General features: G+C 40.9%; 1 protein-coding gene across 5 annotated transcripts in view; it reads right to left on the bottom strand.

Annotated features, from left to right (window-relative positions):
- The window catches only part of PPM1B (protein phosphatase, Mg2+/Mn2+ dependent 1B), a 59,870-nt gene extending 36,264 nt beyond the window's left edge, over nucleotides 1–23,606 (bottom strand). The window contains exon 1 of one of the 5 annotated variants that reach the window (XM_088161253.1): nucleotides 23,448–23,606. The gene's annotated coding sequence lies outside the window, so the exon portion shown is untranslated. Of the gene's footprint in view, nucleotides 1–15,074; nucleotides 15,140–22,889; nucleotides 23,018–23,447 lie in introns of those variants that run through there. The other 4 variants (XM_088161251.1, XM_088161252.1, XM_088161250.1 and 1 more) reach the window with 4 other exon arrangements.
- Between the last annotated feature and the right edge of the window lie 343 nt (nucleotides 23,607–23,949).

Here is a 23,949-nt window from a genome sequence, read left to right as displayed (position 1 = left end):
AGGTATAGCATCCACCACTAAATATGGCACGACAAAGAGACACTACTTTGACTTAATCTGCACAGTAGTGACTCCTACCTCTCCAAATAAGGTGCATGGGTTGGTTCCTCTCAGTATGAAAAGACGTTTAGATTCATGATAGTTTTGGGATAACAAACCATTATATCCAGCTCCTAACAACCTGAGTGCCAAAATCACTCACAATACACAAATGTAAATGTCCAGATTGCTCATCATAAATTACATCAAAGAATAAAGCTGAATGCTTCCTATTAAAGCCTTAACAAAATTACAAGATGTACTAAGAATTTAATTTGAGCTACTGAAGTCTTCGTACTATGTAAATGTGTAATATTTTAGTAGGACTAAGTTAGTTTAGCAAACTTTTTTGCTACTAAGACACCAGCACCCTACAATAGGATAGTTTTTAATTGAGAAAAATATTCCTGGGCTAATAAAGTATTTGCACTTGACCATGTTTACAGTATTTTCTTCAGAAAGACCAAATAGACAAAGCCATCATAAGTAAATCACTGCTAAAGAACTAAACTCAATATTCCAAAATAAGCACATGAAGAAAAAAATTACGCAGTCTAGAGAAATTTGAACAACTCTATCATGTTATTTCACAGAATGTAGCATCAAATGTTGGTTTTCCTAACGATTAAATACACACTTAATTCTAGTAGCAAAGCAATAATGGTCCTCAAGCTGAATTCTACCGTTTAAAACAAACAAAACCACTAAACATACCAGTATTTGCAAGATTCCAAACTCTGGCCAGAGAAGTACCAGAAAAACAGTGTGTTTCTTCTGCCTCACAACCAGCTAGACCTGGACTCTGACCTTTCATTGATAACCAGATCACAACTGCTTTAAAACAAGCAAACAAACAAACCAACTCATTGACTGAACATCAACAGCAAGAGCCCTGATCCACCCTATGACAGCACAATACCACCACTGCCAATATTGTCCCCAGAACTGTAAGCTGGGTCACACACACTCAAAGATGCTGCAGAAGTAAGAGACAGAAGGGAGAAAGAAAAGAGCAGCAGTGTAGGCCACAGGTTAGCTAGCAAACTGCAACCTACCAAGGGCATGTTTCCAACATACAGTAAACCTAAGATAATAAATAACATCCCTTTCCTGAAAGGGGCGTTCATTGGGCTACCTGACTTTTTGGGGAAAGTACGAGCACAGGGGAATGCACTACTGCTACAAACTCATGCGGTAATTCTTCCTTATTTTACCTTTATGACAAAGCCAAAACTAAACCAGAAGTTATTTTCTGCTTGCTAACTTGATACAACTCATAACTTCCACCCTAAAGAGAGAGTTGTTCATCCACTGTAATAAAAGATAATGAATTATCTCTACATTTGGTAAGTGGTTCTTCATTCTATACAGAACCAAAACTGAACAAAGTTTTTATTTGTGATTCTATTGTGAATCAACCAAGACTGAACAAAGTCTTGACTTGTGGGTCTGCAGGTGTGGAAGTTTTTGGTGAATTCTTTTTCCCCCTTTTCAAACATGGAAGTTGCACTACAACATTCATATTAATCAGTTAAAGTAAGGATAACTAACTAAAGTTCAAAACTAAGAACTCTATGAAGCAATTTAGATGCTTAATCCTTTTTGAAGCACTTTATATAATACCACAGTTTTGAAAAATCTACAGAAGTATCCCTTCCACTGTGCTTTAGAAGTAAAACACAGAACTTCCTGAAAAGCTAAATACATTGAAATAAATTTGCTTGGGGTTCCAGTAAAAGTTGAGTTCAGCAAGTTGAAGTTTGCAGTTAAAAGTTCTATCGTCAGTTAGCAATTTAAACTATTAAATTATGAATTTCCAACAGGCCTACAATGTTAGACCAGTATTTCCCACTCACCTAAAGTCTGCTAATACCATGGGCTTAGCATTCTAATTAGATCCATACTTTAAACATGACCTCACAAATGATGGACATAAGTTACAGCATCAGAAAGTTGTTTTTTGATAATCTTACAAAAGATATTCTAAACTTTCCTCCTGCAGACCTGTCTTTAATACATGTTTTCAGTTCTGTAATTCCTAAATTCCGTGTGACTCACTTTCAGGTAAGCTTTAGATCAGTAAATTCACATTATGGCTGTGTGGATATCTTGGCAGCAATGGTAGCTTAAGTGCTATTTGCTCTCAGCACCCCATTCCTGTTCATACTCTGTGGCTGAGCAGACACACAGACAGCTACGCTGGTACAAGTGAATGCCTGAAGCACAGACTGCTCAGCTAGCTGATGAGGAAGTCAAACTTTGTTGAATTATACAAGATGAAGGAAGACCAAAAGCCAGCCTTACTGGAATTCAGAATGCAATCTGCATTTGCCTACTGGGAGATCACTGGCAAGCACTTACTTCTCTATTCTTCTGTAACAGATCAGAGCTATGCTCAGTGCAGCTCAAGCAGAGAAATGTGGAATCATCTCTCCATCAGTCATGCTGGGCAGCTTGGCAAACAGCCAGCTTTAGGAAGAGAGGAAGCTGAAGAGCACAGACATCTAACACGTTTCAGTAAAAACACCCAAGTACAAAACTCTTTCATTTTCAGTTATCTGATCCTTAGCTGAACAAAGAAGGAAGTACCTTCAAGAGTTAAAATGCATTCCACATATATGCTATTTTTCTTCCAAAAAAATCCCTCAACTGAAACAACAAAACATTATAAACAGAGGACTTTTACTCTGAACAAACATGTTTATTGGGGCTGCTAGGACTTTCTAGAGAAAAGCTTGCAAAAGTTTCTAACTAGCTTTTATCTTACCTTACATAATAGCTGTAGTGCCAGTAAAGTTCTAGATACACATTACGCCTTCCACAGCAATCCAGGAGTCACAGATGGAGAAAGATGTGTTTGTATTCTGTATGGGTTTGTGTTTTTTCTTGATGCAAAGGGCAGAGTCTACAATCATTCATCCCCCTGATGGGGACTCACAATTCCAGCTCAGACACACTGAAGTGATATGCATGGGAAACCTACATTCATATTTACTATTGCTGCAGTGCCTATCATGTGAGCACATTTTTATATGGTCTCCCCATGAAGCAAATTTAATATCATATAACTAGCTAGAACACTTGGGTAGCAATACTTAATGTGCCAGTTTGAAAATATCTGTCCATCTGTTGTTTTTGTTAACATCTGGCCTTCAAACAGATGTTTGAAAAAAATACAACCACTACTGGTAGACTACTATTTAGATTTTGTAAATGTCCATAAAACCAGCCTGAGTGCTGGTCAGATGAGATGATTGTGAGAAAGAATACACCAGACCTGTCACCTAATAATGCTAAAATGCACATCTTTTCTGAAGTCCTCTGGGACAAAACAGCATGTCCCTAAACCACACCTCACTCAGTCTTATCCATTCTACCTACTATAGCACTATTCATGAGCACCCAGAGTCACTCCTTTGCCTAGAAGAGAAAGGCATTAGTAAACTATAGTATTATTCAAGTTCAGACAAAATCTTGAAAATAAAAACCCCTCTGTTTATTATGCAATAGAAAAGGCTTAGCCCTTTCTAGTTAAGCTGTTCAAAGAAGGCATCTTAAGCATAAAACCATAAAAAATTCCTACACAATCAATTGTCAGCAAAATCAGAGAAAGCAACATAGTTCAAGTCAGTTAATTCAGTACCAAGTACATGCTTTTGGATAATAAACCCCTTTGTTACAAACCTCATTGCACTTTTGGATAATAAACTCCATTGTTACCAACGTCATTGTAGGATAAAGAGTTAAGAGAATTGACATAATTGTATAATTTATCACTAAGAGAGCAAAGGCGACTGACTGAGCTACAAAATTTGAAGATGCTTTAGCTGTAGGTTACAGTCAAAGTCTGGTAGTTTTCAAAAGATGAATGTCCTTCTGAGTGTCTCATATGAAATAGTCAGAAAAGGAAAGAACAGATTATCTGCAGATGGCTACCTTGACTAATTCTTCTGTGACCAGTATTCAGTGATTTTTAAGCCAGAGTCCTCAAGAATTAATATTTATCTGGGTAGAGAACTTCACCCTAGCTCCTACAGGCTACCACTGCATTTAGAACGGGTCAGCTTTTGAATCAAGGCTTGCTGTTATCATTGAAGCCAATTAAGAATTTTTTATCCTCAATACCATATCTTAAATTTCTGTTGTTTCTGACACTAAAAAAAAAAAAAAAAACTTAAACCCAGTTTATATGTCTTTCTGCACAAATCTTGTATTTAGAACACATATCCCACAAAGGATTCTCAAAGGCACAACAGCATCACATTCTGTCTATTAGGGGAATGAAGCCATTACAGTACATGCATGCCAACTAATCACATTTTTCCCTATCTTACAAATACAACACAACCCTAAGTGTGACCATGACTATATCCAAATTTCAGAAGGAATTTAAACTCCACAAAGTGGGATGAAAAACAAAAAATATCAAAATAACAGTCATTCAGTTAGTACAGGTACAAAAAATACAGCATGAATTCACTAATGCTGGTATGACAATGGCAGAAATAAAGATGTATCAAATTTAAAAGGGATCATAGGAATTGGATTTTATTTCTTTATATCTGACACCAGTGATCAGAGAAAGGACTTCCCCTCTCTCGAATAAGGCTCCTTTTCAACTTCTACTAGCAATTCTTCAGGTACAAATGCACTAAAAACTGAGCCATCACAGCAGATTTAAAAAAACAACTTGGCCACTGCTGATGTGCAGACAGTTACAGAAGGCATAAATTCTCTGCCACACTACTTAGACACTTGGATCTATTTGTGGCTTTTTTTAGCCATGTTACCACTTGCTAAATTTATATACATCAGGAGTTAAATTAAATGCAAAAAAGGTCATTCAACACCACAATAAAATCACCAGCACGTTTAAACTGGTAACATAAGAAAACCAGTACTACGAGCTGCCAAATATTAAGAGTTACGATGTTACAGGCATTTTAATGTTTACTGCAAAGCACGCAGCTTGCAAAGAGAAAATTCAGGCATCTGTTATGTCAACTCACAGCCTACACACACAGTCTTTCAAAAGAAGTAACTGAACTGAAGGCTCCAAATAGGAATTGTTAAAACAAATAGTTATTATTATATCTCAATTACAGTTTTAGAACATTTTTTCCCTTCTCTTCCAGGTTAAGATGCTTCTTCTATTTGCTAGCAAAGCTACTTCAGTAACAGTGCTGTATTACTATTAACAGAATCAGCATAAAGAAAGGTAAAGGCAACTAAAATTTTTTAAGAGGGTACATTTGTTTAGAAATCATTTCCTTATTGCTAACAAAAGTTTATCACTTTCCAAAATCAAACTGATTTGATTTATTTCAGATAAGGCATAACTCAAAGCATTTTTAAGGCAGTTATAACCAGTGCTGCAGAGAAGCAGCTGATCCTACAAAATACATAATTATGTACCCCAATCAATCAATCAATCAATCAATCAATCAAGATACCTGTTATATATGATATGCATATGTTATGGATATTCAATCCATATTCAAGTCCTATGATATTCAATCCATAGTATGGGATGGAAAGCCATGTTTCACATCACAGATGACTTTTCCAGACTATTTCAGAAAACACACTACTCTCCCCCCTGCTCTTTTACAGGATGCTCTACTTCCCATCAAGCTAGAGAAACTTTTAAAGAAGAAGCCTAGTTAGAAAAATTACTTTCTCTGCAGTAATTGCAGAGTGAAGCAAACTTCCATTACCTTTTTTTCTGGCAGCAGGCTCCAGTATCGTTGCCTGGACACATGGGATCTTTTTCAGGTGTCTGCACTGAGGCTATCTTCCTGTTTCACTTGTCATCTACACAAGAGTACTTGGCAAGAAGCAGCCACTTAGCAACTTACAAGCTTAAAAACTCAAAGTTTTATCCAGTTTATACTGCGACTTCAGTTCCACAATAAGCCACTTGGACTCACTTTCAATCAATAGTTTTAACTCTCAATTTACAATTTCAATGCTGAAGTGTCAGATACCTCTATTGAGTAAAAACTGTTTTAATTTTGCCACTATACCAGTATCACAATACATATTGAACTATACCTGCAATTCAGGGCAATTCTGTCAGCAAGAATGTTAAAACTAACATACAAGAAGACCATGACAATTTTCAAGAAATCAATATTAGAGAAGGTGCTTGAGGGCATGACACACAGTCAATGCCATAATGACAGACATGACCAAAAGGATTCCGGGAAAGTTAGCATGTTAATAATTCAACATTCACTTGATGCTACTCATCATTTCAGACATCAGCTGCAGTCAAATCTGGATAACACAGATTAAGACACCATCCACAGCTCCAAAGCTTACTACTGCTCCTGTACACTGCAGGCTGCAAGACATGTCCTTGCTGGATTGAATAGTGATGGAAACATCTTAGCACAAAGACATATTAAAAAAACACATTAATTGTAGCAAGGGGATAAACACCCTATTCTGCCACCCCATTTATAAGACAATTTGTCAAGACATTTTAAAACTATTTCTATATTCCAAAGCTCATATATTAGCCTTACCACTTTACTGCCATAAAGCTTAACTTGCATTCATTTCATACTAGTTTAACAAACTATCTGAATCCATAAAAAACTAGGAATCCATAAAAAAATCATGGCACACAAAAGAATACTCTTAAGTCTTCGAGCATTTGCAGAATGACAACTGAAAGAATCAGATGAATTTAGCACTTTAAAAGAAAAGCAGACAATTAGCTTGGGGATTACACAACTAATTCAGTAAACTCTACTGCATAAAAAACAGACCCTCAGTCACAAAATATCAGAAATAGGTATGTGAATAGAAGACTGCTGATCTGAGCTTTCAAAGAGATGCTGAACACAGCACAACGAGTGCCAATTTCAGTAGGTTTACATGCCCCCAAAACTGAAGAGCTGGCACTAGGAAACCAGGTGCCTGTATTAAGTGATACTTACACATTAGTTCCCAAAACATTTCCCACATCCTTCTGAGCATCTCCAACGTCACTTCTATGACTGGAGACCATGGCCTTGCCTCTTCTATGCAAATACCTGTTCTGTAAAGGGATAGCTATGTGCTTCTCCAGTCTTCAAAGAGTGTTGGAAATTACCTTAAAGATCACCTGGTTCCAAGCCACCTGCCACAAGCAGGGGCACTTCATACTGGACCAGGCTGCTCAAAGCTCCATCCAACCTGGCCTTGGACACTGCAAGGGACAGGACATGCATGATATCTCTGGGCAACTGATTCCAGTGCCTCACTACCCTCACAATAATAATTTCTTCCTAATATTCAATCTAAACCCACCCTCTTGCAGTTTAAAGCCATTATGCCTTGTTGCATTAAAGCACACCGTTGTCACAAGTCCCACTCCAGTTTTCTTGTAGGCACCCTTTAGGTACTGGAAGGCTGCTCTAAGGTCTTGCCCAGAGCCTTCTCTTCCCCAGCCTGAACAATCTCAACTTTATCAGCTTTTCCACACAGGAGAGGTACTCCATCTCATCAGCTTCACAGCCCCCTATATATATATAAATGTTTATATGTATACTCCACTTTTCCCTGAGAGTGATGTGGGAATGACACAACAAACATTATTAACATTTTGTTAAACTGTGCATGTAAGGTGAAGGTAATGGCATCACTGCTGAAGAATGCTAATAGCTCCTACTACTTGATTGTGCTCTAACTTACAGAAAGGTGACAACTGTGCAGATACTTGAAGCTATGGCTTTATTAAAAAATATACATCTACCGTTTCCTCCAAAATGCAGCAAACCTACCCTCTGAATCCCAATTATTTCCTGATATTTTGAAAGTGACCTAAATACTACTCAAAAGTGTGCTCACTCTGCATTCACAGAGAAGTACAATAAGCTTAGCACGAGACCACAAAGTAACCAGAAAAGAGTTACTAAGACACTGCCAATTTAGAAAGACATTCCATATCACGCAACTTAGTGTATCAGTTTCATAATTAGCAACATTCCACTACTCATAGCCTGCAATACATTGCTTGCAAAACATTAGCTACAAGTAGCACACTACTAGACTATTTTAGTTAAGGATCACAGCCACAGCTAGCTTATATACCTCCGATCATTAGTGCATTTCAACAGAAATATGCAGAAGTATTTAATATTTAATAAAGAGGGATAGCATTCTGCAGAAATAGTACAATAAGGAAGCAAAGAACTCAGAAAGGGGACGATTTTGCCAAGTCTCAATATTCATGCTTTGTGTCATCTGATCACGGACAATTTTGAAAGTCCTACGTTGAACGCAGTACAAAAAAAAATTTCTTCCAGATCTTTGTCTTTCTGATTAAGATGCACTTTAGAGACTCTTCCTTGTATATTGAGGTAAATAAAGCAGAAGAGCCTGTCAGTCTGAAAGAAGCAAGATGGAAGAAATGACCAACTTCTCCCCTAGTTCAACACAATATTCAATAAAATCTCTAACTCAAATGCTTAAAAGTAACAGTTAAACTGAAACTAAAACTCTGTAAATCACTGGAAGAGGCCAAGCTAGCCAAGAAGTTCCTATCTGTCGATGGCAATGCCACCAAGCATCAAGTGACTGCTTTTCACTTGTTAAAGATGAAAGTATGAAGTGATCTAAGACACCAACCATTCAATGGCCGCTACTTGCCAAAAAACTCCTGCTCTCAATACATACCACCTTTACAGATGTCATGTAAGCAAATCCATTTCTAAACCAGGAATACGTAAACCATATGACAGGGAGAACCTGCATACAGTCATGTGTATGTATGGGCATACATATGTATGCTTGAGTGCAGAGATAATGGAGAAGTCTGGCATACAAATGCAATTGTTTACAGTAATATATCCACATCCTGGATGCCAAGGAAAAGAAAGACTAAAAGCCGAAATTCAAACTTATTGTAAAGCACAGAAGCCATGACAAAGAAGTCTGTTACTGGTCGCTACAGATCTCTTTAAAACACAAGCAGAAACACACCTAAACTCTCTTGCTTACAAGAAAGAAACAAAATTACATTTCCCCCAAACCTAGGAGAAGGGCTACCATAGTTTAACCCACCACACCTTCACAGACCAGAATACTGTTTCTGCAGCAAGAATCTGCCCAAGCATTGTTGTGGAGACTGTCTACATGTAGCATCTAAGATGACAGTTCACTTCCCTCTTTGTCCAGGCTTGTGAAAAGAAATTAATATCAGAAAAACTGAGATTTTGTTTCACTACCCCACGTCTGGCTTACCCCTCCCTCCCCGGTAACTTCAAAAGCTCTACAGACTGCTTTGTTTTACCTCAAGGTTCAGAATATCAAAGGTAAAAGAGAGACAAAACATATGGATAACTACAATTCTCTAAAACTTCGAATTTTTTACACTGAACAAGAGTATTTTTCCTTACTTAAATGTTGATTCAATGAATGTACCTTGCTTATTCCAAGCCTACTCAATATGCAGATTCTAAATAACTACTGCTTAATACTAAAAACTGTCAACAAGAGTAAGTGATCATGTTAAAACTATGTTCCTTAGTAGACAGTAGAACCTTGAGGAGCTCTAGCTGTAACTGCTATCCAGAGTATGAACCATTGACCAGTCACCCTTTAAAATCCTCACTCCTCAACCAGTTTTCATTTGTCTCGTCATCCTCCCATTGAGACTGTAAATAGGAGTATGCTGAAGGACACCAAAATGTCTTGCTAAAATCAAAATTAAAAACAAATAAATTTCACTGCTCTATCCTCAGCTGAAGACCTAGTCATTTGACAGAAGGCAGTCAGGTCAGTCAAGCACGACTGACCTCGGTAAAGCCAGGCAGACTGAAAATAGTCACCTTTTTCAAAAATGTTTTTCAACACATGTATATAAACTACTTATTGATAGTGCTATCCAAATAAAGCAGTATTTACTGTTTTTATTAAGTGACATGGAAAGCCTTCTTTATTATATAACATAGCAAGGACGTCTGAAACAGTGAACAGGAACCATCTCCATGCTTCAACAATTTGCAGAATTCAAATGTTCCAAAGCCTAAATACAAGAAATCTGTGCATTAAAAAAAATTTTTAAAATCTCGAAACACAGACATCAAACAATTCAGATTTTGGCTAGTTTTCAAAGTATCAGGCTACAAGACAGTAACAGCAGAAGTTATAACAGAGAAAACTTGGTCTTTGTAACAGTATCTAAAATCTATTACAAAAGGGAGGGCTGAGAAAGGGAAGTGAAAGAAGTGGAAAAGAACAATAAATGACCAAGAAAACTCAAATATGTTTCACTATTAGCATTGTAAAGAATTGCTACAATTCAGTTTGCTTCCATCCTTTCAGATAGCCTGAATTTCTCCACAACCAGCAAGAGACCTACAAATCTAAATGAATACAGAAACTCCTGGTCATAGAATCAGCCTGACAAACAACTGCAAACTCTATTCTTTACTAGTGATGACATTACTCATGTTTCATCCAAAATAGTTCAGTCCCTCTGCAGTTCATCAAAATCTAGACTTGAAAGAGGCAGTGGCTAAGATACTGTAACTGCACATTAAGCAGTGACAAACACCACAGAGGATGAGCTGAGGCAGCCCTCCTACCCCTAAGGAAATCTGCAAATGTGACAAAAAGCACAGAAAAACAGCTTGACTTGCTCAGAAACTTTCTGACAAGCTCTTTACCATGACCTTTGCTATGCAAAGTTTTGGTTTCTGTTGCATTCTCATGTACCTACAGATATTCTCGTCAGCAAGTGCTGGTATTTAATTAAACTGGAATGACTACTATGAAGGGAGTCATATAAACATCTGCAGCAGGCTATGCATTTGGGGAAAATCCAAAAGAGGGGACGGACCTTTTTAATTTAGTTATAATACATGTTTTCATGTCAACATTTAATTCCACGCTCTTCTGCATTAGGACTGCAACATGACTGATGACACTGCTAAGATTGTCACAGTTATGTGACTTCTCCATGGTCTTCATCAGCGGTAACAAGTAAACACAGGACTTGCATTCACAAGATAGGTCATCAGGTATCCAAACCACCAGTGTCAAGAACTGATGTTAGTAACTACACAAGAACCTCATTTGAAACACCTCAGCGTGCAGTCTTACAGTGAGGCTAAGCTGAACTGATAGTTGCTGTAAGGTCACCTCCTGTCACAGGTAGTTTCTACCCCAGCTTTGGCATCAGTACGAGCCCTCATATCCTCATGCAGCAAGCTGATTCAAGAAGCTAAACTAAAAGAAAATTAATTTCTGCAATATGTACCCAACATATGCGAATTACCCAACTCTTAGCACGAGATGAGACATGAGAAGGAAGAAGATCCTGCACACGGTCAGAAGCAGAAAACTGCAGAAATACAACAGCACTAACATGCTTAGGTAACTGTACAAGAACCTCTTCCTTAATGAAAGTCAGGATTATGAGTGGGTTCCAGAAGTAAAGGCCCGAGTGTGTGCAGAGGCCTAGCAAAAACTTTTCTGTACTGCACCAACACTGAGAAGTGGTGAAAAACCAAACTATGCTAAGGACCTTCAACCTTTAAAGAAGAATACCAGACACTCACCAACTGTGCAGCATGAAGTAAAAAATCTGTTTGGGCAGAGGGAACGAGCTCTCCATAATGAGACAAAACCAAAGCTGCATTACATACAGTAAGTGCTTCAGCTTACAAGAAGATGCTATACCCATTGTTTTTAAACAGCTACAAAAACATAACAGCAGTGCCTGGCCGACAAAGGAGCTGATGTATCTACTGCCCAGCACTCTCACCAAGGCAGTGTAAGATTTCATGACTAGAAACCGACATAGAAGAAAAGCTTCAACTGAATTACATGCTTGCTACATGAATCCTCCTGTCTATAGAATTTTGAAGGTGCAACCCTTTGGCAGCTGGACCTAATATGCTTCATTGCCTTTTTCCCCTTTAAATGTAAAAATTAATCTGGGGTCACACCAGCTCACTCGTACTTTCCTTCTCTGAACAAAGCAGTTCAAAGTACAGCTTTTCAGTCATTCAAAGACCTTAAAAGAATCTTTGCTTCTTCAGTAGCAGTGATGCAAGTCTACCAGTTCCATGACACCTTAAATCCATAAAGCACTAAGATTTTCCACTATCTACAGGACTTCTTACACAATTAATGGCGAAAAAACCCAACAACTTGCACAGTTCAGGAAAAAGCACTATAGACTAAATCTTGTCTCACTCCCCCCAGTCCTTCTCAAGAGTGGATTCAACAGGAGAAAATGAGCCCAAAGAAGCCAAACAAACAAAAATAAGGACAGAGAAAGAAAATTAACAGCAAGAAGCTCCTCCCCATCTTATCCAGCAATGTCAGTGGTCAATTTTTGCTTGCTGGGTTTTATTCATGTCAGTATCCCTCTGAAAGGCAAACAGAAGTAGGCAGCAGAACTTGGTAATAAAAGGCAGTGCAGTGTATGTGCTGATAAAAATCTTTAAAATGATGTACAGACAAATGAACAAGAAACAGATCCCCATGATGAGAACAAGAAGGAATACTCCTCTGTGAATGCTATGCTCTGCCTATTCAAGTGCTCTCTGGATTAGCTGAAGTTATCAGTGAATTAAGGCAGTAACTTCTTCAGAAAGCATTGTAGTTTTCTTCCTTACTAAGAACACTACTCTTCATGTGCTCTCCTGACTTACTTCAGTTTTTCCCTTGCAGTAACAGCATCACACTTGCACTCAGGGAAAGGAGAGGATAAAGACTGACTGGCAAAAAAACAACTTCTGAAACTGGAACTAAATGAACTGTGCAGAAGAAAGATTGCTCACAGGTAGACCTGGTTCACCATTTATTGTACTAGTGGTAGCTTAAGATGCCGACTAATAAAACGAAGATAAATAGCAGAAAAGGGTGATGGCGTTTCCAATGCAGTGTTCTAGGATCATTACTTGACTTTAGAAAAAGTCTTTAAGCACAAATCTGATAACTCACGACAGATCTAAGCTGTCATATGTGCTTTGTATGCAAGAGCTTGTTTTAATCAGTTCTTCAATAAACAAACAAACAAGACCTTTGGAGGAAGGGACAACAGGGAGAGACCTATTAACAAGTTTTCCACGTTAGCTTCTTGTTCAACATAATCAGGTTTCAAGTCTGGACAAACCTTAAGACACCTTTCCAAAAAATCCCTTACTTCAGTTATGACATTGCTACCCCAAGTTTTTGTTTATACAGAACAGAATGGCAAAAAAAAGAGATTACTTCCAGCAGTAACTGAGCCGTACATTCCCTCTCTACAGGTTCAGACAAACAGAAAATTTCAGACTGAGACCAGTGTGGTTGTTAAATACATCTGTGAATATACGGTATTTTTCAAGGATTTTTTTTTTCAAATATGAATTAATAAAGTACAATTACAGAGTACCTTCCATAGCGACATTTTTCTAACCATGTTAAATTTTGTTTCCTGCCAATGGCGACAGCAGCACACAAGCTAATTTCAAGAATCCTGAACTATACTGGAATTGTATTTCTTCCCCTCTGACTCCAGAAGTACAGTAGCACTTTCACTTCATATTAAAAGATCATGAGAAACTATGTCAACTGTTTTTAACCTTATCCCCTTCCCTTCACAAGTCAGATACGTGAAGTTGACATCATTCTTTTTTCCTTTAAATTAACATAATACTGTAACAATAGTGAAAAACACAAAATAAGCTGTTTTCTTTAACAACAGCTACTATACTTGAGATCCCTAAATATTTTAGAGAAGTTCTCTGGCCTAGAATTACTTGTGTTTGCTATGTTCTAGTTGAGACATTGAGACGCCATCCAATTTGATTTAATGTTACAAACTAGCTATCGATCTCCAACAGCTCCTAAGGTCCATTATTTTCACACTCAAATACCGTAAGAAGACATAATGATACAGACATGGTTCTGCATAAGATAAACCAAAGGCCAAACAAAAGTAAAATAAACTTACTGCTTACCCTGATATAAAAGTAGGACATGAAACACCACTGGCACTATAACAGAGTCCAAACTATCCTTTTCTTCCAGATCACACACAAGCCTAATTATTGTTTCAATTTTAAAACACAAGAAAATGTTAAAATATCACTTCTACCACTTATGGAAAAACAGATGAGCTCTTAAGGCCTGCCGGCAGAGGAGACTGGCACAGCTATTTGACTCTAGCAAACACTGTGAAACATCTCTTTCCAATGTAATCATCCACAAAAGTGGTATGCTTGTCTTTTCCTTGATCCCACAAATTACTTGTAAGAGACAGACACATTGAACTGCTTCCAGTTTCTTTACACTGCTAGAGATGCACAGAATCTAAAAGAGGGCTAGAAGGAAAACCTCATACAAAGCAAAAAATTCCTATTATTAATGCATTTTTTTCAACTACTGAATGCTTGTGAACTGGAGGTTATCTTTTGAACAGCAGCCTGAATTGCAGTGCACTTAGGAAGGATTTACAGAACAGGTTTCACACTCCCCTCTTCCTCCCAGCTCTAGCTATTGTTTTCACAACATTGTTTTCATCTTGTTTATGTATAAAACCTCTATTATTTGAAGTCTTGTGCACAACCTTCTACTTGTTTAGATAACTACTCCTCAGAGTAACACAATCAGACACAACCTAGACTTCGGATGAGTCCAATAAATTCATCCACCAGCATAAGCAATCAGCAAAGAAAAGAGCAGGAAAGACATTATCTTGGAGAAAAGTGAAACAAAGAAAGCTCTTGCTGTAATATGTCTCCTCGAAAAGTGATAAAGGCACAGAAAACATGACAAGCCAGCAAATGGATAAACATCCCATTTGAGGAGTCCATTTGATACATGTATAGGCATTAGTCCCACAATTACTGAATAACACTCATTGAGTGTAAATCCCACCTGTAATTAGACATTGTTAATAACATCCTTAGAGGCGTCACTTCAGTTCTTACTGACAACACCCAAAGTGAGGCATTTGTGAGCCTTAACAGCCTGTACTGTGCACTGGGGCTCTCTTGAGCTAGATGGAGCTGCTTTACTTTCCAAGATGAAGGACTGAACATTACCTGAGGGAGTCAGTGGACTAACTCTGCTACATCTGGATTCAAGTCTTACAGCAGCTGAAATAAAAAAAAAGAACTTCATGTTTCCTTTGAACATGAACACTCAAAAAAAGGTACCCTCTTAGTGAAAAGCCAGCTATAAACAATTTTTATCAAATGTTCCACAGAGAGCCAAGCTTCATGTCAGACACCAGAAACCAGTGCCTGCAACTAGTACCATATCTGAAGAGAGGTCTTGTGCACAAGCTAGGATGCAGAGTACCTTTTGACCAGGATAAGATTTTCCTTTCAGGAACCAGAACAAATAGTACAGACATATTTTATTACTATACTAGGTAAAGAGAGCAGGAGAAGAAAGGACACAGAAAAAACCCTAAGTAACATCTGCGCTATATTCTCCTTTCATACCTTTACAGCTCTCTGAAGGCAGTGCTTTGAGCACAGACCCACTTCAAACAGAAGCAAAAGGAACAATTTCTTCAGCTTTATACACTGAAGACAGAACTCTCAAAACAGCCTGCAATACCACGTAGTTTCAGTACAGTACTTCTCATCTGAAAAGTTTCAAAGCACATGACAGTTTCAGCAGTTTTTCAAGGTCACAAGGGCAATCACAAATACAAGTCCCTGCCCCCTCCAATTACTAATCCACCACCCTCTAAATCCAGTCTAGCTGTACTCCCAGACTTATGCAATGTGAAAGCCCTCATTCACGTCTCTCCTAGAATCATGGTCCAAAACTACTATATGTGCTACCATATATACAGCTGCAATATACAAAGGCAACTTGACACTTGTCGATATTTATTTGGATGTGGTTTAACAAGTGTGTTGAATACTCTCAAGAATTTTATCTATTTTATAGAGAGGATTTTCAGCATCTCTTAAGAAGCTGCCATAAAGAACACAATTTCCTATTTCTAGATATGCTCTCTGAAATGTTGAGGGGAATACACTTTTAACTCTTTTGGAAGAAACTTTAAACAGTGGTCATTATTTTTTAAAATCAAACAACCAATCACACACACAAACAGTAAAACTGTTTTAGTGGAAAATAAAATAAAACCCCAGCAAGCCAAGCTACAGTGCATGTTGTCTGTGCCCCCGCAGTTTCACTGAAACACAACTGAAAAGTTTACACAAAGGTAAATATTTCACAAATAATCAGGTCCTATGAGTTTCGTGAAAATAAAGTCTCATCAAGGAGAGACATCTCAACTAGTGCCCCCTGAGGACAAGTGCAGCACAAACTCAGGTGTGTTTCAAAAACAATCATCCCATACAGGACAGATAGTGCCCCAAACACATCAGAATACTTACAGAACTCACAATACCCTACACCCAGAAAAAAACAACCACAAGACACAAAGCCACAGGAAGTCAGGCTTCATAACTTGCTGCTCAAACAGCTAGTTTCATTCTTGATTAACTGAAGTAAAACCATGAAATAACTACTTTCCAGAATTTATTGCAGTTTTACCACCAGTCATTTTCACACAAAATTTCAAAACTAGGGACAATAATTTGGGAACAGATATTTAGTTACCAGTCAGATAAACAAGCAATCCCCATTCAGAGAGCAACAGGACAATTTCTGCAGGCCTGGCAGAATGAAGCAGCAGAGGGTAGAACCAAGTCCCCCTGCATAGCTCAGCACCCTCTGCAGTGCTCTCAGGTGCTTTTTGGAGACCCAGTGGGTACAGCTGCATTGGCACGTCAGTTTGAGTCAGGAGAACACTTTTGATTTACTTCAAAAGTAAAGTCACCCACTTCCAGTATTTTGGTTCACATCTCATACAAGCTTCTGAACACATGATCTGAGCATCTCCAAGATTAACCTACATCAAAACTCTGGGAAAGCTTGGAACATAGTCAGCCCACAGAAACAGACCACAATTAGTCTAAAATAAACCCCATGTAATACAAACACTGGGGACACCGAGCCTACCAAACTTAGAGCTTCACTCTACAACCTTCTTTAAGTGCAGCGTACTGTCTGCTAATGTAAATATAATCAATGTGGTAGACACTGTCCATTCATTTGTGACAGCCTCAAGTAGCAGCAAGAAAACCCACAGACTTAAGCTGCCAACATACAACTCAAAAGCCCTAGAAAGGCCTGCACAGGGTGCTCCTTTTTCTGGAATAATGATAGCAGCAGTGTACCACCACTCATCCACTTTTGTTTCCATCCCTTTACAGGCTAGGAGTTTCAAATGCTAGTGGGATACTCTAGAAAAGCTTTCTGAATAAAGAATAAAATAACCCACCCAAGATCTACATACTTCACATATCACCTCCAATTACTATTTTATAAACATTTTCAAGTAACATTGAAAACACAACTCAATCAAAGGTTCCACTGGAGGTGGTGATAGGAAAGGAAGAGCAGCAAGTACTTTTTATGCTTTTTTATGACTTGCACATCACCTTAACCAACCAACAAAGCCACTCAGAATAGTTTTTTTTTCTTTTTGAATAAGCTGACCAACAATATTCATTGTTTCACTTGAATCAAAACATCAGTTCTTTACAAATAGTTCCATCACTGAGATGTTCTCTCCTGTTATCAATTTTTCTTTTTCTATAAAGTTTTAAATAGAAGAGAATGAGTTTCAAACATATACCTGCCTTAGCAGGACCAACAAGCTGGTGAGAACAGACCAAAGCAGTACTGCATGAAAAACTTACAATAATGTGCTACCTCCCTTGCTCAACAAATCTTTATCATCTTACTTCATTACCTCCTTGAAAAAAAACAATTAATTCATATGCTAACAATGCAGAGCCATGTTTGCTCTACATTCAGTAAAGCTCAAGTTCCTATACTGGGGTGCAGACACAAAAGTAGGATTATTGAAGATGACATTTTCTGTTAACACACTAATCCCATGAAAACAGCAAAGAACGAATGACACTTTCCTTTGTGATTTAACTGGAAGTTTGTGGTTATTGACATGTCATTACCATACTCACTAAAGGGACATCTTAAACTCTCCAGCAGCCCAGGCTGAAACATCCTTAAGTGATGTTTTTCTGATCTGTTTCATGTTAATGCTTATGAAAACGGAATAAAGCACCTAGTTGTACTATTTGTTTGAAAGAAAACTCAATGAATAAACTTATTTCCCATCAAAGATGAAGAGAACCCACACCAGGAGATAGTAATGTAGTGACATCATAAAATGACACACTGAAGTAATGTTAATGACAAACTAATGGTGCACAGGGGAAAAAAAAAAAAAAAAAAAAAAAAGAGTTGTGGATAACATTTTTCATAGCAGAACAAAAATGCCTGGGCCTGAGTAATTTCCTTCAAAATTATAAGAAAGGCTGCTGTCAGCTGAGACACTGAGTTTTCCCTTCTGTCATCATTCTCTACTTTAAAACATCTTTGTGCTTTCCCTACCAACACAGGGTTTTCCAAGAGCCAGAAGACTAATTTAACCTACACTCACTGGCAACCCTTATATTTCAACATGCCACTAATGTCTCAGAAACTAAGATGAGCTGAAGTGCTCATCTCAAGAAACTAGAGATGAGCTGCCCCAGCTCAGTAATTTCTTACCATCTCATGAAGATTTTCAGACCAGTTTTCTTCCGGAGTGACACTCAAATTCTTCCAAGTATTTATCTGACTCCATCATATCATACAAATATAAATTTGTACAAGGCTTAAGCAAATTATAAGCAGTTTGAACAAAGTTTCCCGTACTAGACATCTGCGTAAGGCTGAAAGCTATCACCTAAACAGCCAAGGAGTTTGCAAAGTTGTCTGTTAAGTAAAAGCAGTACTGATAATCTTTCTGGAAACTCTGCATCCTTGTTCTTACATCAGGGATCATCTTTCAATTTCTCTTTTCTGAGCTTCTCTAATCAGAGGTCATTCTATTAGGATGGGGGGTTTTTATTTATTAAGAAGCTGCAATTACTGGTCTGGATTTTGACATTAAATTCCCTGAACATTTTATGTATAGCAAATATGCTGCAGGTTGGGGCTAAACCCGACTCCTCTAAGATGCATAAAACATTTATGTTGCATTCACAGTGCTAGCAGACAGCGAGAAAGAAGTCACAATTCACACCCTGTACAGCTGTAAGCCAGATCATGAAGACCATCAAGCATAAACTGAAGCACAGAATCAAAAAAGTAATACAGAGAGAAGGAATTAAGACAGCAAAAGTTTTGATTTCAACAGTTTTCCAAAGAAATCACCACTGCTCTCCTCCAATTTATTGAGAAGAACAATACTCAGATTGAATCACTTTGTTAAAAGTTGCTAAAAGACCCAAGATCTGAAGAATGCTTCTTTTTCACAGGGGAGGGAAGTGCAGCACTGATTTCAAAGATCAGTGAACAAGTAACAAGAACTACAAAAACAAACTCCAAACAAAAGACAGCATATTTGATGAAGGTAGTGGGCAGAAAGAATCAACACTAGGGAAAAAAACCAACCAACTATGGACACAAAGATATGCACAGCCTGTTACTCTTCACAGTCCAAACATGGAGTCTCAAGCTCAGATTCTTTCACCAAGGCTTTCCCATTCACTTGGAAAAGACTGTGCTTGTAAAGACCAGTGGTTAGCTAATTATCTTCCTGTGCTGACTGGAATTAAGAACAGCCATTTCCCACTTCCTAAGCTACAGCAGTAGACCTATATGGCAGCTTTAAGCATTCCTACTGGACTGATGATGTAAGGCACTACCAAATGACCAATTTTCATTTTTAGTGGGTTTTTTTGAAAAGAAACCCCAAAAAACCAAGACCAAACCAAAGAACAGAAACAACACTGACAAGCCAAGCCCATGCCACCCCGCTGAACACTATGGCAGCACTCAGCAAGGTGTGCTGCAGTTTGCTCCATTTAAGGAGGACATTCAGTACTCACTGAACACTGTTCTATGCACATCCCCATCCCCTGCTGCAGTCTAAATAAGCCCTACTCCAAAGAGTAATACAAATACTTCATAAACACAGATTTTTACATCCACTACTAAGAGCAGATTTTAATGTCTTTCCCTTTTGTAACACATAAGCAACACACTGATGTAAGAAATACTCTCTACTCTCCATTGGACCCCTGCGAGCAGTAGTTTTTGACAGTGAGCATATGAAACGATTGTCCAATACACAGATTTCACGGGCTTGAATTTCAATTGTAATAGGTTTTTATTTCTTGAGACAAGTTTACTAAGTCAGAAGCACATATTACTGATTATCACTGGAAAGGTTTAAAAGAGCAGTGCACACCAAAGACAAGAAGTAAACTGGATTGTCCAGGATAACTCCAAGCCGACTCATTTCTTTCTCTCATTCCTTACGTCACTAACTGATCACCTCATGGCTACCACTCTAAAAGAAAAATGGGTTCTCAGCACCCTCTATGCAGCCCTCTCAATACCACGTTAATTACATTTCCCTCATCCTGATGTTGTGTGCCTTAATTAAATAACTGCCCTATGTAACAGCCTCCTCTAAATATCTGCAGAACAACAGATGAGGGGCTACAGAAATAAACAGAACATACTATTCCAAACTTGCAGAACATGGGATACACACGTCATTACTCCTCATTTCCAACTGATCCAAGCAGCTTTCCATTCTAAACACATCATCTCTTCACAAATCTCTGACCCTCAAATGTTGATGCACTAACCCTCTCTCAAACACAAGTATACAGCCAGTATAGAAGATGTCATATGCTCTGATACGCAAACTCAGTTCAGGTATAGAAAATGCACGTAATAAATACATGTCATGGATGTACAAGAGCCCCTGAGTCCACACACAGAGGACCTTGTTTACCTACACCACATTAAATGCTTTTAGTTAGCTGCTGACCTGTCGACACCATTATGAGTGCCAATTTCAGCAAAAGTTTACCCATAAAGTTAACAGTCAATTTGTCCAGTGAAACAAACAAAAAAAAGCACTTTATCAGAAATCCCTTGACTGTCCTGTAACCTCCTTTAATCCAGTAATATTCATAACAGTACTAAACTACATCATCATCTTTGTTCACTTTTATCATTTTCACCAGGTGTCATAACTATAAAATACTTATCTCTATACTATGACCAGCAAAGAATCTCCACAGCCTCCAACCTGTACAGGACCCTGGAACCAGGTCATCATCCCTCCCTCACGTCATTTCAACTTTTCCTAGCCTCAGCCAAAAACGCCTGCCTCCTCTCTCTATACACAGACTAACTAACTCAGCAATACGAAAACTCCAGTTTCCCTTTTGCACAAATACCATTCCCCTGATACACACGTGTATACATAGCCTAACAATCTTCACTCTGTATACAAATTCATCCTTCTCCCCGTTTTCAACCGTACCCAAATATCCACCCAAGCCCCCTCACTTTCCTATAGTACACAGTCATCCTTGAAAATTTACCTACAAGAAGACAGTGTTGACGACCTAACATAAATTGAAAATGCCTGATATCTGTCAAAAACATATGTAACTAGAGCTCTACAGCTCCCCATGCACAGACTTTTCTCCAAAAAGTGCTGTCATGACCCCAACACGTGCCACTTGCAACATGTTTTCCCTTTTCTATTCCATGGGCCAAACAACAAATATCCAGCCTTTCCATGTCACTACAGGTGAAACATCAACTCACAGTTTCCTTTCAAGTCCCCAAGACACAGACCATATTGCTTGCTGCTCCAGCCCATGTCTACACACCAGACAGAGCTCACTGAGCTGGTGACAGCCGGGCATCTCTCTCAGCTCCCAGTGTGAGCAGCAGACAAACCAAAGCACAGCAGTAGGAACACGCATGACTTGCTGTCCACATACCAGCTCATATTACACACGAAGGTCTCGCACATTAAGTCTAACCACACTGGCCACGAAACAAAACAAGTTCAGAACCTTGTAGCAACCTGTTACCACTGTGCCTGTAACTCATACACAAGCTTCCCTACCACCCAAAGCCTTCCTCCTCCACAGCCTTTAGATGCCTGCCAACTTACCACCTTACCTCTCACAACACACAGAAGGCTGTTTACCTATTACTCCTGAATTCTCAGGCCTTCCTGTACCACTACTCCCAAACACATGTGGTTTCACTCACCATCTGCATCCCCACGGTATAAACAGAGCCCTCAACCTACCACAGCACACAAAACAAGACAGGTACAGATTTTTCTAGCTGCCTCCATCCCAACTCATCAAAATAAGTCCCTCCTTCCGAGAGAGGTATTATTGTAAATTATAGTAAAAGTATATCCACTGGCTTAGCACAATCAGCAAGCTCCAAACTACGAGCAAGAACTGCCTTCAACTCCTTTCTCCTAAACACTCCCAGGCACTGCCCATCTGCCTGGGATATCATCCCCAGCTCGTCACAAGCACCCAGGCCTCACGGCAGCTTCACCCCGGAACACCGGGGCCGTGCCCGCCGCTCGCCACCTTCCCCCACCCCCACAGCCCGTCGGTACCACGGGCCCGGGCCCGACACTCCCCAGGGCCCGGCCAATGCACGTGCGCGGGCCCGGCCCCCCGGCCGCAGCTGCCGGACACCTCCGGCGCCTTCCCCGGTGCCACCCACGCGAGGCCGGGCCTGCCGGCTCCCCAGCCCCAGGGCCGTGCGGGGCCTGGGCCGTGTCAGCGCGGCCCCGGCCCTCTCTTCTCCCGCGGCGGGAGGAAGGCGACGGCCGGGCCTCGCGGCGCCCGCTCGCTCCCCGGGGGCGCACCCGCCGCACGCCGTGTTCGCTGCCTCCGCCCCGGCGCCGCAGCCCCAGCCCCGGGCCGCCCGCTCAGCCCCTTCCCCCGCTCTGCCCCGGCCGCTCTCTCTACCTGCGTGCCCCGCGTCCCCCGGCGCCCGGCGGCGCTGCGGGGCCCGGCGCCGGTGCGGGCGGTGCTGGCTCGGGCTCAGGCGCGCGCCGCCCCGCGCTGGCCGCCGCCGGCCGCCGCCGCCGCCCGGTCGCGCACTCGGAGCGCCGCCAGCAGCGCGGACATGTTGGAGCCGCCGTCCCCCCGCCCGCGTCACCGCGCTCGGGAGAGCCGGGCGGAGCCAGGCGCACCCCGCCCGCCCCGTCCCGCCGACCATTGGCCGCCGGCCCTGTCGGCACAGCCCTTCCTCGCTGTCATTGGTAGGTACGTTCGCCGCTCACAGGCAGGCCCCGCCCAAAAGCTTTTCTCTGATTGGGCCTCTCCCGCCTGCTTTGGTAACTATTGGCTGCGGCTCTCGTCAATCAAGACGACAGCGCACGGACTCCGTCTTTCTCCGCACTTTTTTTTTCCGGCCTCGCAGCCTCGAGCAGGACTGACGGAAGCGGCTGTCAGCGAACGCCCTCGCCCCTCCCAGCCTCCCTCCCGCCGCCACATCCCCTCCCTCCCGGCGGCGCGGTTTGCCTGCAGGCCATTGGCTCCTAGCGCCGCCACTCACGCAGCCTCTTTCGCCCTGGCCGCCGCTTCGCCAAGAGGGCGTGAACCGACCCGCGGGTGCCTTCTCCTGATTGGCCGTCGTCCCTGCCAATCACGCGCGGCCGGCGGGGCAGCAGAGCACGGCCCGGCCCGCGCGCCGAGCCGCTCCGCACGGCGATTGGTCGCGGGGCGGGCGAGAGGCGCGCGACCTCCCCCGTGCCCCACGGGGGGCAGTGGGGAGTACCCGTATGTGCGCGCGATTACATCACCACCAGCCAATCAGAGCGCGTGGGGGCAGGTGTCCCGCCCCAGGGGGGCGGGGCCTGGCGCCCCCGGCGGGAGCCGCTGCGCCTCGCACGGCCCGGGAGGCGGGAGCTGGGGTTGCTGCCGGCGCCGGTCCGGGATGCCGGGGCTGCTGGTGTTGCCGCACCAAAGAGCGAGGCTGGAGGTCCTCTACGTTCCCTTCTGTCCGCGGGGCTCGAGCGTGGCC

Source organism: Sturnus vulgaris, chromosome 3, assembly GCF_052056855.1.
Source record: "Sturnus vulgaris isolate bStuVul1 chromosome 3, bStuVul1.hap1, whole genome shotgun sequence".
NCBI classification, from domain to species: domain Eukaryota; kingdom Metazoa; phylum Chordata; class Aves; order Passeriformes; family Sturnidae; genus Sturnus; species Sturnus vulgaris.
This window is presented reverse-complemented; position numbering and strand designations above follow the sequence as displayed.